The sequence below is a fragment of the Leptonychotes weddellii genome, chromosome 12, assembly GCF_054177405.1.
Source record: "Leptonychotes weddellii isolate Sample4059 chromosome 12, ASM5417740v2, whole genome shotgun sequence".
NCBI lineage: Eukaryota > Metazoa > Chordata > Mammalia > Carnivora > Phocidae > Leptonychotes > Leptonychotes weddellii.
Window position 1 is genome coordinate 40,087,668 of NC_138380.1, and position 12,771 is coordinate 40,100,438.

A 12,771-nucleotide genomic window follows, 5' to 3' on the forward strand; every position below is an offset into this window, starting at 1 on the left:
CAAATAGTGAGCACCTCAGAAGCAAAGATCTCCCCTCGATGCAGCTCCGTGTCTCCAGTGCCTGGCCCAGAGCTGAACACACACTAGGGGTTCAACACGTGGGAGCTGAGTGACTGTGTGATCTGATGCCTGCAGAGACCTCTTCTCCTCAGAGGCTGTGTTTGGGGCCAGGGAGAGGGCAAGTGTGGAAGAGGTAGGATCCAATCGAGGTTGAAATAGTTATTCGGCCACCCTCCTGTGCAGGTACTACTCTTTAACGGCCTCTGCCCCCATGTGGCTGTTTTCAGTAGCAGCAGGAAAAGAGCCCCTACAGTTGAATTCTGACTTGGAGGCTGTGATCCAATGGGGACCTAACTAGCATTGTGGTGCCTTGGGTTTCCTTGGCTTCGGCTCATTCACCAATAGAAACTGGCTGTTTTGGCTGCAGTGAGAATGGTAGTCATTATCACATAGCTCCTGCTTAATGTGTGCTTATTATGTGCTGGGCACGGCAATGTGCATTCTCGCCATCGCCTTACACCTTAGGGCCTTTGCATTTGCTGCCGCCTCAGCCTGCTGTGCTTTTCTCTGGACACCCCCACTTCCTGTGGGTACCTGCTCAGATCTCCTTCTCATCAGAGGCCCTACCTGACCATCCTGTGTCAAGTTGCACACCAGGCCCCCTTCATCTTCTCACCTGGCTGCACTTCTAATCTTTGTTGTACTAATCACATCTACTTATTTTAACTACGGACTCTGGGGGCACCTGGGTGGCTCAGTTGGTTAAAAATCTGACTCTTGGTTTCAGCTCAGATCATGATCTCAGGGTCCTGGGATCAAGCCCCACATTAGGGCTCCATGCTTAGCAGGGAGTCTGCTTGAGATTCTCTCTCTCCCCCTCTCTTCCTTTCCCCACTCATGCTCTTTCTCTCTCTCTCTCTCTCTAAAAATAAATAAATAAATCTTAAAAAAAATATGATCTCTTAGTCTTAGTCTGCTTGGGTTTCTATAACAAAAATACCATAGACTGGGGGGTTTAAACAACAGACATTTATTTCTCACAGTTCTGGAGGCCTGGAAGTCCAAGATCAAGGCACCAGTGGGTCCAGTTCTTGGTGAGGGCCCTGTTCCTGACTAGTAGATAGCTGCCTTCTTGTTGTATCCTCACATGGCCAAGAAAGAGAGGGGGCGATTTCTCTTCCTCCTTTTATAAGGGAACTAATCCCATCATGGGGGCTCTACCCTCATGACCCAATCACCTCCTGAAGACCCCACCTCAGAGTACCATCATATTAGGGCTTCAGTGTATGAATTTTGGGGAGACACATTCAGTTCATAGCACACAAACATTCGGTTCATAGCACATAGAGAGATAAATAAAAGGATCACAGTGTTTGTCCAGGGGAGTAAAACATGGAAATTTTCTGTATTAGTTGAAATATAAAATTTCACAGTGTGAACAGAAGTCCTGTTGAAAGCCTCATCCCTTTATAAATTACAGAGTGTTTTTTTATGAGGTAGTTCATTTAGCCCTTTCTTAAAACAACAACGTGAGGAAGGCAGGACATGTATCCTGCTTTTAAAGCTGTTTTCTAGAAGCAGCTCTGGCCCTGAGAGGCTGAATGAGGGAGTCAGGACCAGGCAAAGAGAGGCTGGCATTCACATCAAGCCCTGGAATCCTAAATGCAGAGCTTTGTCTCCGTACTGTGTTATCAGTGATAAACCACAGTGGACATCAAGGTCTGCAGTCCTATGAAAATGACTCTCATAAGGCAGCTTTGCTAACACCCTGCCCAAAGTGAGTAGACACAACTGTTTCCATTGGCTGTGTTTGTCTTTGGCCTTTCTTTTGAGGTTCCCTTTTGCAGGGCTGTGCAGAGGCCAGCTGAGGGAATGGTGGAGATGCTAAGGCAGTGTATTTCTTCAAATCTCACCATGAACTTATATTTAATTTCGTCAGGGAGTCCTACTCTGCTCCCTAATCTAAAATATGCACCCCTACAACCTTCCTCTCTCTAAGAGTACCCTGGAATTTTCTGTCATAGTGCTCATTACGATCCTTAGCTAGACTCCAAGCTCATTAGCAGAAAAACCTTAAGAGGGAGAAGGTAAAAACTGTTGCGATCCTGTAGGCAGTCAGGGGTTGTGAGATCGGTGTGTGTGCTGGGAAGAGAAAGAGGGAATTGTATAGGAAACAAACTGAGGGTTGCTGGAGGAGAGGTGGGTGGAGGAATGGGGTAACGGGTGATGAGCATTAAGGAGGGCACTTGGTGTCATGAGCACTGGGTGTTACATGCAACTGATGAATCGCAACCACCCTCTCTGAAAATGGATAATGATCAGTTTGCCCTTAATGCTTCATCTCTTGCTGGGTGACCAGTAGATTGTAGTATGTTTTAATAGTTTTTTCTTAATTAGTAAAGTTGGCCTCCGATGGCCAGCTCCCTGGGAGTGCTCTTCATCTCCAGCTTGTCCTCTTCCACCTCCTCCCAGAGACCACATTTCGGTCCTCCTCGCCCCCTTTTCTAAGTCAGTTTTTCTAACATAAGATCTTGTATGCACAGTTTTTGTCCATCTCTCAGTATTTTTTTTCTTCTCCTAGTCTTTTATTTGTTAAACAGTAGTCTTTAATAATAAATGCCAAAGGAAAGCAACAAACAAAAGCAGGGGATTTGCATAGTGGATGGGAAATGACTGTGAGCCATGGCAGACCAGAAGTTCCTGTTTTGTTCTGTGGGGCCAGGAGTCTGCAATGTGGTGTGCTCATCTTTCTTCTCCCCCACAAAGGTCTCAAACGCCTTAGATGGGAGGCTGAACGCGATGACTGGTCCTAATTTTTGCTGTTCAACCATTTTTCTTGATCTTGCTCTCTGACTCCGTACATTCCAGACTGTTCAATGGATTTGTGATAAACTTCCAAGATGAAGGGAAATTTCTTGCTCATTGTTTGCCTGAAATCTTGGCTTGTGTTCATCTTATAAAACAAAAAATATGCTCCAAAAACGCCCAAGAGTTCAACTACTAAAACTCCTTTAAAGATCTTCTTTGCCACTGGTTCCATAGTGTGGGCCATCCTGAGGCGCTTACATGCAGGCATCTCTCAGTTTTTTTCCTTATTAGTACTAAAACGAAAGGACCAGAGCAAGGTTTTGACCTCCTGTGATCCCAGAGTTATCTGGAACCAGAATCCCAAGATACTAATTCATGCATTTCTGCAGTAGATGGTTACTGAGATTCATGTGTCATGCGTGCACTTAGCTGTGAAGATAAAAAGGGGATTAAGAGCATGTCCCTACTTTCATGGAACACACATATTGTTGGAAAGGTAGACCCTAAAGAAATAACACTGACACCATCATCTACCTTTCGTTGAGTATCTCATCGTGATTGTGTGCTAAGATGGTGCTGAGCGTTCCCCACGTCATCTTCCACCCTGACAGCCTTTAGAGGTAAGTATTATGACTTAAAAGTGCACATGAGCAAAATGACTTGGAGAGGTTTGGTAACACAGCAGAGAAGCCAGGATTCCAGGTGAGGTCCATCTGACTCTAAAGCCTACAGTCTCTCCACCTGCTGTGACAGAAAACTGCTGTCAGGAGGACAGCAGCAGGATCACAGAGGGACTTGTTCACTGGGGGCAGTTGCATTTGGTCCCTGATGTGTGAGTGGGCATTCGTTAGTTGGAAAAAGTGGACAAGGACATGAAAGTCAAGGGAGGGCATGAATAAAGGCCTGGGGTAGAAAAGTGTCCAGAGTAGGACCCACAGGTGGAGAGCTCAGGATGGCTGGTGTGCAGGGGTGTGTGGCAAGTGGTGGGGGCTGAGGCCAGAGAGGGGGGCTGGGGCCACATTGTGCATTGGCATCCGGGCATGGACTCTGTCCTGTGGAGCAGGCCATGGGGAGACTACAGATAATATACAAGATAGGACAAGATGGAAAAGTGAAAACTCAGAAGCCTTCAGAGGCCAGACAGTAGCATAAGCCAGGCAGTAGGCTGGTTCATATTTGTTGAGGGGACTTAGTGCCAGGCACTATTCTGAGCTCTGGGCATACAGAGCATAGGCTGCTGGAAGCTTGCCTTCAGGGAGCTAATACTCTCTTGTGTCCATGTCTGTGACGGAGAAGTGTTTTAACTCCAGATACTGACAGGTGCTTGAGAGAGGATGATGGTCAGAGAAGGCTCTGGGGCCCTGGCATTTGGGTTGAGACCTGAAAGGTGAGGGGGCTTCTGTGTAAGGGATGAGATCTATAAGAGGCAGGGTATGTGGTGGCTCCAGAGCAAGGCCCTGGAACTAGACTGCACAGTAATGAATCTGGTTCTGCCATTTCCCAGCTGTGTGGCCTCAGGGAGGTCACCTAACCTCCCTGTGCCTCAGGTACCTCATCTATTAAGTGGGGATAACAATAGCCCAACCCCCTAGGGTCGTGAAGAGAACTGCATGAGTTAGCACATGTAAAATGCTTCGACTGGCACCTGGACATGGAAGGGCCTGGAAGGGGAGCCAATACTATTGGAATCCTTGTTACCAGGAGCACAGCATTCCAAGCAGGAGGAGCAAGTGAAAAGGCACTGACATGGGAATAGGTTTTGGTGGCTTTGGGAGGGAGAAAGGAGGCTAGTGTAGCTGCAGCTTAGTCAACTAGCGGACGAGGAGAGGAGAGGAGGTCAGATCAGGGAGGGATATGTAGGCAGTGATTTGAACACGGTGAGAAGCGCTGGAGGGATTTAAGCAGGGAAGCCGTGCAGTCTGATGGACTGGTGGCAGGCGGAGAAGGGGTGAGAGTGGAGCGGGAGACCCCGGGATGATGTTGGGGTCCTCTAAACAAAGGGCCCTTGATGCTTGGACCCGAGTTTTAGGAGAGGAGCTAGAAGGAGTGATAGGAGTTAGGATATGTTTTAGAGGTAAGGGCTATAGGTTTTATTGGCAGAAGGGCTATGGGTATGACAGAAGGAATGGAAATAAGTGTAACTTCACACATTTTTGTCCTGATCAACTGTGGTGGGGAAAGGAGCATCGGGGAGGGTGGTGGCATTGATGGAGATGGGGAAGCCTGGGGAAGAGCAGATTTCTGGGAGAAACACAGTTCTCCTTGGCCATGTGCAATCTGAGAGTCCTAATGCACGTGTCTGAGGTAGGTAGCTGGGATGTAGCCCGGCTGGTGTGAGCAGCAGGGATTCATGCCACTGTGGCGAACTGTTCCTAAGGGAATTCAGATCATTTACTTTTAGACACTTGCTTGCCAAGCTCAATACACCTGCCTCCAATTTGTGACTCCCCCCAAATGTTTCCCAAACTTCCATCCAGCCGAGAAGATAAATTGCCAAGCTAAGACCCAGCCTTTAGCTGGTTGGTAGTGGGGCTCTTTGGTATCTGCAGAGGAGGAGAGCTCCTAGCAGCCTGCCGGTCTCTGTCTCAGCGCCTCTGTGGCTTCATGGCCGGACCTGGCTTCCTCCACTCCTTCTCTAGCCCTTTACTCAGCTGGTGCTGCCCTGTGTTCAGGCCCTGCTCGAGTCCGGAGGGAAATGGGCAGATACAGGCTCTGCTGTGGGGAGCTCAGCCCAGTGGGCATCTGAGTTCCTGTTCAAGGGTACAGTGACCTGTGCCTAGTTTTATTTGTTTGATGCCTTTGATCGGCTCAGCCTGCAGCCAGTCAGTAAGGGCGTGATGATCTACGCTGCTGGACAGAACAGTGCCTGCAGCGCATGCCTGAGCCAAGCTTGGGAGCTGAGTGTGCACACTAGCTCTTCGGGGCTCAAGGTCCTGCAAGGAACGTGCATGAAGATGGAGCAGCTCCAGCGAGTCCTGGCTGGAGGTTGACTTCTTACCTTGGATCTGGGGAGCTCTTTGCTCATTTTAGGCTTTGCACCCTGCTGGCGGCATGCTCGGGGTGGGGAGTGATTTTCTCATTCAGCTCTGTTCTTTGTCAGGCCCATGGAGGGGTCTGAGCTTCCCTCTCCCATTCTGCTTGGACCCTCCCTCTCACATGCATACACTCTCAGTGTCTGTCCTTCAGTAGGTTTCAAAGTCATGCTGTGAACAGTTCTTTCTCACAAAACTGCTGAAAGAAACCAAGGGAATTTGACATTAGATTCCATAGGTATGCGTTTTCAAAACCATGCTGGAGCTTTCCAAAGAGCTCTTAGAAAGTGTGCTTGGCTGTTCCTTTTCAAAGTGGGTTATGTACTTTAACACCTTGCTATTCAGAGTGGGGTTCCGGGACTATCAGCATCACCTGGGAGCTTGTTTGAAATGCAGAGTGTCAGGCCCCACTCCTGATCAATTGAAACAGAATCTGCATTTTAACAAGATCCTCAAGTGATTTTTATGCACAGTAAATTCTGAGGTGAGGTGATACAGACAGCAGCCTTCTGGAAAATGCTTGGTCTTGGACAGCTCCTGATTATACAGTCCAGAAAATGGTTCCCAGGTTCCCTTTGTCTCCTGAGAAGATGGGGATCTGGCTTAGCCTGAAGATCATTGTGAAGGGGGAATGTTGCAGTCGGTTGCTGAGGCTTATTTAAAATAACACATATGGGGGCACCTGGGTGGCTCAGTCGGTTAAGCATCTGCCTTTGGCTCAGGTCATGATCTCAGGGTCCTGGGATCGAGTCCCGCATCGGGCTCTCTGCTCAGTGGGGAGTCTGCTTTTCCCTCTTCCTCTTCCCTTCCCCCCGCTTGTGTTCTCTCTTGCTCTCTCTCTCTCAAATAAGTAAATAAAATCTTAAAAAAAAAATAACACATATATTCTCTTTTTTTGGCAATGATTTAAGTGACTTGACTTTTGTGGGTGAAGGCCTCCAGTTATTTTTGTCAAATGAGGAGGGAACTGGGTGTGTCATTCCGGGGATGAGAGGGCTCAAGGGGCTTGAGGCTAGGACAGTTATCATCGAATGTTGATTGAGCCCTCAGATTTCATCATCACGAAGAGCCCTTTAAGATTGTATAATGGGTTAAAGGTGAAGGAGCCTATCTCCAGAGGGGGTGTGCTCCCATCCCTAGGGGCGATTCAGGCATGAGCTTGCCATCCACTTGTCCGGGATGTTATAGGGGATCCAAGCAGGACATGTGGAGCTGGACTGGACACCTTTTAACATGCATTCCAGCTGTGGGAACTACAAAGAAAAGAGAAGGGCTCGCAAAACTGAGTTTCAAGCCCAGCTTTTCCATTTACTAGCCCTGATTTGGACAAGTCACTTACCTTTTCTAAGCCTCAGTTCCCTCATCTGAAAATAGGGATAATAATACTCATCTCATGGGCTGGTGTGAACATTAAATGAAAATTATGGACCTAAAGTTCCTACCAGTGCCTGGCATGATGTGGAGGTGTAATATATTTTCATGTCTCTTCTCTTCTCTGTACTTTTCTTTGCCTTGTCTGGAGTGAACTGTAATTAGTGAACAGTTGAACAGACAGCTTGATATTGGAATTTAATCTCATATAGTTCTGATTCTTGTTCTTCTGTGAACAAGGACCTTTCATTTAGCATTCAACAGAGTTTGGATCAGGTCAAGTATTAATATTATGTTTCCCCAACTCGGCCTCAGGCTCTGTGAGGTCAGGGCCTTGTACCTTGGCCAGGTGGTTTCCACAGAAATACCAGGCACCATGATACATTCATATTACAACAACTCTAATAATCCGTGTCAGGAAGCTCCGTGCCCGACCTTTGGGTCTCAGCTGGACTCCTGGCCACCCAAGGCCCATCCTTGCATCCAGCACAGCAATGGGGAGGAGGGGGCTCAGGGGATACTCAGCAGAGGTTAATCAGTTGTTTGATCTAAGTCACAGGAAGCCGTGAAAAGTTGGTTTGAAACCGTGAAAAGTCAGTTTGAAACCCTAGAACTTGGAAAGAGGGATCAAGAAAAGGATGCAAGGAAGTGATTGAAATAAGTAGATTTCACTTTTTCTTAATATTCCACTTTGTTCCGTAAAGGATTGGTGCATACTGCAAAATAGAAATAAAATATCACTTGTGGAACAAGGTAGGATATAGGTAAATAAACAAATGTATAAAATCAGGACCAGGGAAGAAAGAAATACATTGCATGAGTCTTCCCATATGACCCAAATTCCTCCAAATAAAAAAAAAGAAAGTAAAGGAAATATGTTTCCCAAGCTGTCTTCTCAGGCTGGCAAAGGCTTGTATGATTTTCCTTCTGTCTGTGTTTCATTGCACCCTGGGCTGAGTGAGCCAGTGAGCCATTCTGCTCTCTGGCAGGCAAGCCTTGCCCCCTGTAAGGATTTGCCCATTATGCTAGGAGAGAAGGGCCTGGGAGGTGCACCATCCCTGCCACTCTCAAATTATCAGCCCTGATGATTCATCACTACAAATCGGTTTTATTTTCTTTTGTGCGAGAGCTTGATTCAGAGTCAATTTGACAGCCAAATTGGCCCGGAAGGTATAATGAGGCGATGCCGAGCATCTCTGAATATAGAAGGGGGGAAAGGAACAGGCTGAGGGGTGGTGATGTCTTTTATGTCGTTTGGGCACAAATTCCAGCTGGATTGCAGAGCTCTGTTCTGTTTAAGGAACAGGAGAGCAGGGTGCATTCCTCTGCGAACTGCTAACTTGAGGCTAAGTGGAGAGGAGACAAGGGCCTCTCCACCAGGTCTGGGTGGTAGTCGGGCTCAGCAAACAGTACTAACACTCAGGTGTTGAAAGTGTGACGGACAGCACAAGGGTTAGGAGCGCTGGCTCTGGAGTAAGGTAGCACTGGATTCACTTTCCAAATCTGCCCCTCACTAGTTGTTCCATCTCAGGCGATTTACGTAAGTTCTCAAAGACTTAGTTTCCACATCTGGAAAATGGGAAAATACTAGCAGGATCCTCAGAGAGTTGCTGTGAAGATAAAATTAGGTAATGGATGAGCAGCACTTAGTCTGGTCCTTAGTTATTCTATAGCTAGCATTTCTCATTTTAAGCAACCCCAATAACATGTTTTATATAAGTATTTAACTCAGTTATCTTTGTGAATTATACATGTTGTGGCCCTATTCTCTGATGTGCAATGTAAGCTGGCAGGGACTCTTCCATGTACCCATCTGCCCTTCCCCTCCAGCCTCCCCCGCCCCGCCCACTGCAGGCTTTGATAATACGTCAGACTGGGCATCAGAAGCCTCCTTAACTCAGCACTTTTACATTTTTGTGCTTAAAATGGATCCTGGGGTTGTCAGGCATTGATATTTATCAAACCCAGCAGTGGAAAAGGAAGCCAGACCCTTTACTTCCCCCTTGACACCCCACGATGTGGGAGTTGAAGAGATTGACTGCATCCCTTTTCCTGAGAATGCTGGGCTAGGAGCTGGAGACACGGATGACGTTTCCGACTCTGCTGCTTAGTTCTGGTCTGATCTTGGACAAGTCACTTGATCTCTTGGAATGTCAGTTTCCTCACCCGTTAAAGAGAATAGGCCTCCTGGGGCTGTTTTTATGAGTTGTCGTGCTTCTCATGCTAACATGAATTTGATTCTTGTTGCTATTCCCTTGTCCCTATTTTCTACCTAGGGAGGATAGAAGACAGTTAGGGAGTCAGCTGGTAGCTGGGGCTTTTGCATGAACAAGGCACTGAAGCTCCTTCCTTTTTGCCTGGCGTCTCCCTCTTCTGGATGCTGTTGCTGTGAGTCCTGGCGTCAGCACCCGCCTCACAGAAGGACCCCTCTCTCTGACAGTCTCTGGGCTTGTGCCAGGTAGGAGGTCCCAGGCAAGTGACCTCCTCCACTCTCTGTAGGCCAGTAGGTGACTCTTACGGGGGCTAGGGGCATGAGGGAGAGGGGCAGCCCTCACTAAGACGTTTCTGCCCATGTAGCCCTCTCCAGAGCATGGCTCCTATTTGCCTACCCTTCGTGGAAAGCAGAGAGGCTAAATGGAAAGAACACAGACTTTGGAGCGTGGTACACCTGGCTTTGGATTGGAGTTCTGCCACACAACCGTGTGGTCTTAGAAAAGTTACCTGTCCTTTCTGAATTCCAGTGGCCTGATTCTGTATCAAATGGGAATGGCAGTCTTACTCAGTGTGAAGGCAGGGGCCAGGACTGGTTGTTCACAGCCTTCCCCGGTATCTACAGTTTAGTCAGTGCTTGACGAATATTTCTAAATATTTCTGAAGGGCTCAATTGATACTTATAGCACATAGAACTGCTCACTGTGTGCTAGCATCCTTGTGCCTTCCCCTCCACGTCTCCTTCCAATTCTTGGCCCCCATTGCACTCTGCACGGTAGGTTGGTAGAAGGTTGGCCATTGATTCGTATGATAAATATTGTGTGCCAGGCATTTAGGCACCGGGGATGTAGAAGTTCTTTCATTGGCAGAGAATCCATGCTCTGAGTTTGGATCACATCACCATGATCATATGATCATGATCATGGCCTTCTTCCCTGGTGCTGGTCCAGAGAACCCATTGTAGTGGAAGGAGGAAGGCAATGAGCCCTGTGAGGAAAGCACAGAGCATATGAGAAGGTGACAGTGCTGTGGGGAGGAATAGAGCAGGGAAGGGGAATGGGGACAGAGGAAGAGGGGAAGTCGGGAGTTGTGATCTTAGTAATGTGATCACCGAAGTCCTTACTTAGAAGGGGACAGCTAAGCAAAGATGATGATCTTGGACCAAGTCTCTTTCTCCCCAGCACCCATCCAGTTTTCCTTGCTGGATTTTGCAAGCTGGAGGCAGTGTGAGGTGAGGCCAGTCAGCTGCATCTTTTACAGTAACTTAGGAAGGTACCAGAACCTCATTCTAAGGCTCTCTTCTCTGGGAGTCCTTTGTGCTGGCTTTCTAGCCCACCAGGCTTCCCAAAGGACCTCACCTCGAGAGGGTCCCTGGGCTGGCCTCAGAGATTGTGGTAAAGCAGCAGACAGAATCTGCACTGGGCAGATTTCCCTCCAGGAAGGCAGACTCTTTTCCCAGCTTGCTTGCTAACTGTGTGTTGGCCCTGGCACCCAGCCCCCCAGCTGCGTTTATACTCGCCCAGGTGCCAGAGCCTTCAAAACAAGGGTGGCAGTGTTTTTGGTGCTAGTTTTGGTTACAAAGCAGTGTGCACCTGCCCAGGCCACCGCCACAACTATTTGGACCACCCTCCCTCCTGTTCTGATGGCCTGGGTTATTTGTAGCTGAGCTGGGACATCAGTACCACCTTCATTGTCTGGGGCTGGGGTGCTCATTGTTCTGAGTTAACGTCCTGTCTCTCCTGCTTCCCTCCCAATGGTCTCCATGGCAAGCCCTTCCTTTAAGATTTGCTTCTGGCCATTTTGGTTTTTTTTTGGTGGGGGGGAAATACAACAGACATACCAGGGGCACACTTCATTTAGAATGCTGCTTTTCACATGTGAGTGTAGCTTCTGACGCAATTGATGAAAACCCAGACTCCTGTTCCCGCTTGCAGGGATTCTGATTCAGTGTTTCTGGGATGGGACCAACGCATCTGGATCATCATCATCATTATCATTTTAAGTCAGTTCCCAAGCTCGTCAGGCTGGGATAAACCCAGATTGAAAGGCATCGCTTTTCCCCCTAACTTATTTGTATGTCAAGACTGAGTGAAATCAACTGTTGCAGTCCACCCAGGGCCTTGCCCAGTGCTGAGCTCATAGTTGGTGCTCAGGACATATGTGGAAGTTTGGAGGCAGTCGTTTTATAAGAAACCCTTTATAATGTGAAGAGCTGCTCACTAATGTGTCCCCATACTTATGTTTGCAGTCTTAACAGTTGATTTTTTCTTAAAGCAGAGGCATGTCTCTGTTCACGATTTTAATGACAAAACAAAAGCATCCTGAAAAGAAGAATTGAATAGGGGTAATTATTTTTGAAAGAATTTGAGCCACACCTTCCTTCCTGAATGTTGCTTTGTTAAAGATGTATGAAGTTACACCAGCTATTAGTACTTCTCAGCTGCTCAGTGGAATCAACTAGCAGCTTAATAGGTATGATGCTTGGGTCCCATCCCCAAGGCTCTGTTTAATTGGGCTGGGGTGTGGCCTAGGCATCAGGATTTTAAGAAGTTCCCTAAGTAATTCTAATGTGCGGCCAGGGCTACAAATCCCTGACCTAGAAAGTGTGGAACTCCTTGGAGAGCAGAGTGGGAGATTTGTTTCTTGAGTCTTACAGGGAGTCCTCTTGGACTAGAGATGGAAAATCTCCTGGATTCTGTGATCCAAGCCTGCTCTGGAATCTGAATCTAAAACATACATAATTTATATAAATAAATAGACATACACACACAGTATCTAAAATTTTAATGTACATCAAATAATAGTCAATTGTTTTCTACCCCTTTAATAAAAACATTTTTCCTGATTATAAACATGGTGTACGAGTATCATAAACTATTGGGTTTATGCAGAAAAGTATAAAATAGGTTAAAAATCTCCCCAAATGCCAGCATACAGAAGAAATAACTATTACTATATCTGGTACACATCCTTCCACTTGTTCCTCTGTGCCTGTATAGACATGTAGCCTAGACCTACAATTCAGTGTCAATGGAATCAATGATATATACTGGTCTGGGTGTTTTGCCCAACAGTATTGATGTGGATAATTTCCCTTAAATCCTCATAATCACTTTTATGAGATTTTGTCAAATTCAAGCTCTAATTGCATCTGATAAATGGAACATCTACTTTGTTGTTAAGACTTGCTGTATATATATATTTAAAATAAAGGGCAAACAAACAAATAATGCAATATATGTTAAGAAAAAAAAAAGAAGAAGAAGAAGGTAGCGGGAGGGGAAGAATGAAGCGGGGGAAATCGGAGGGGTGGACGAACCATGAGAGACGATGGACTCTGAAAAACAAA

The 12,771-nt window shown here is 46.9% G+C and overlaps 1 pseudogene; it reads right to left on the bottom strand.

The window, feature by feature from the left end:
• Positions 1-1,944: 1,944 nt before the first annotated feature.
• On the bottom strand, positions 1,945-3,085 carry LOC115938205 (protein CEBPZOS pseudogene; annotated as a pseudogene).
• Between the last annotated feature and the right edge of the window lie 9,686 nt (positions 3,086-12,771).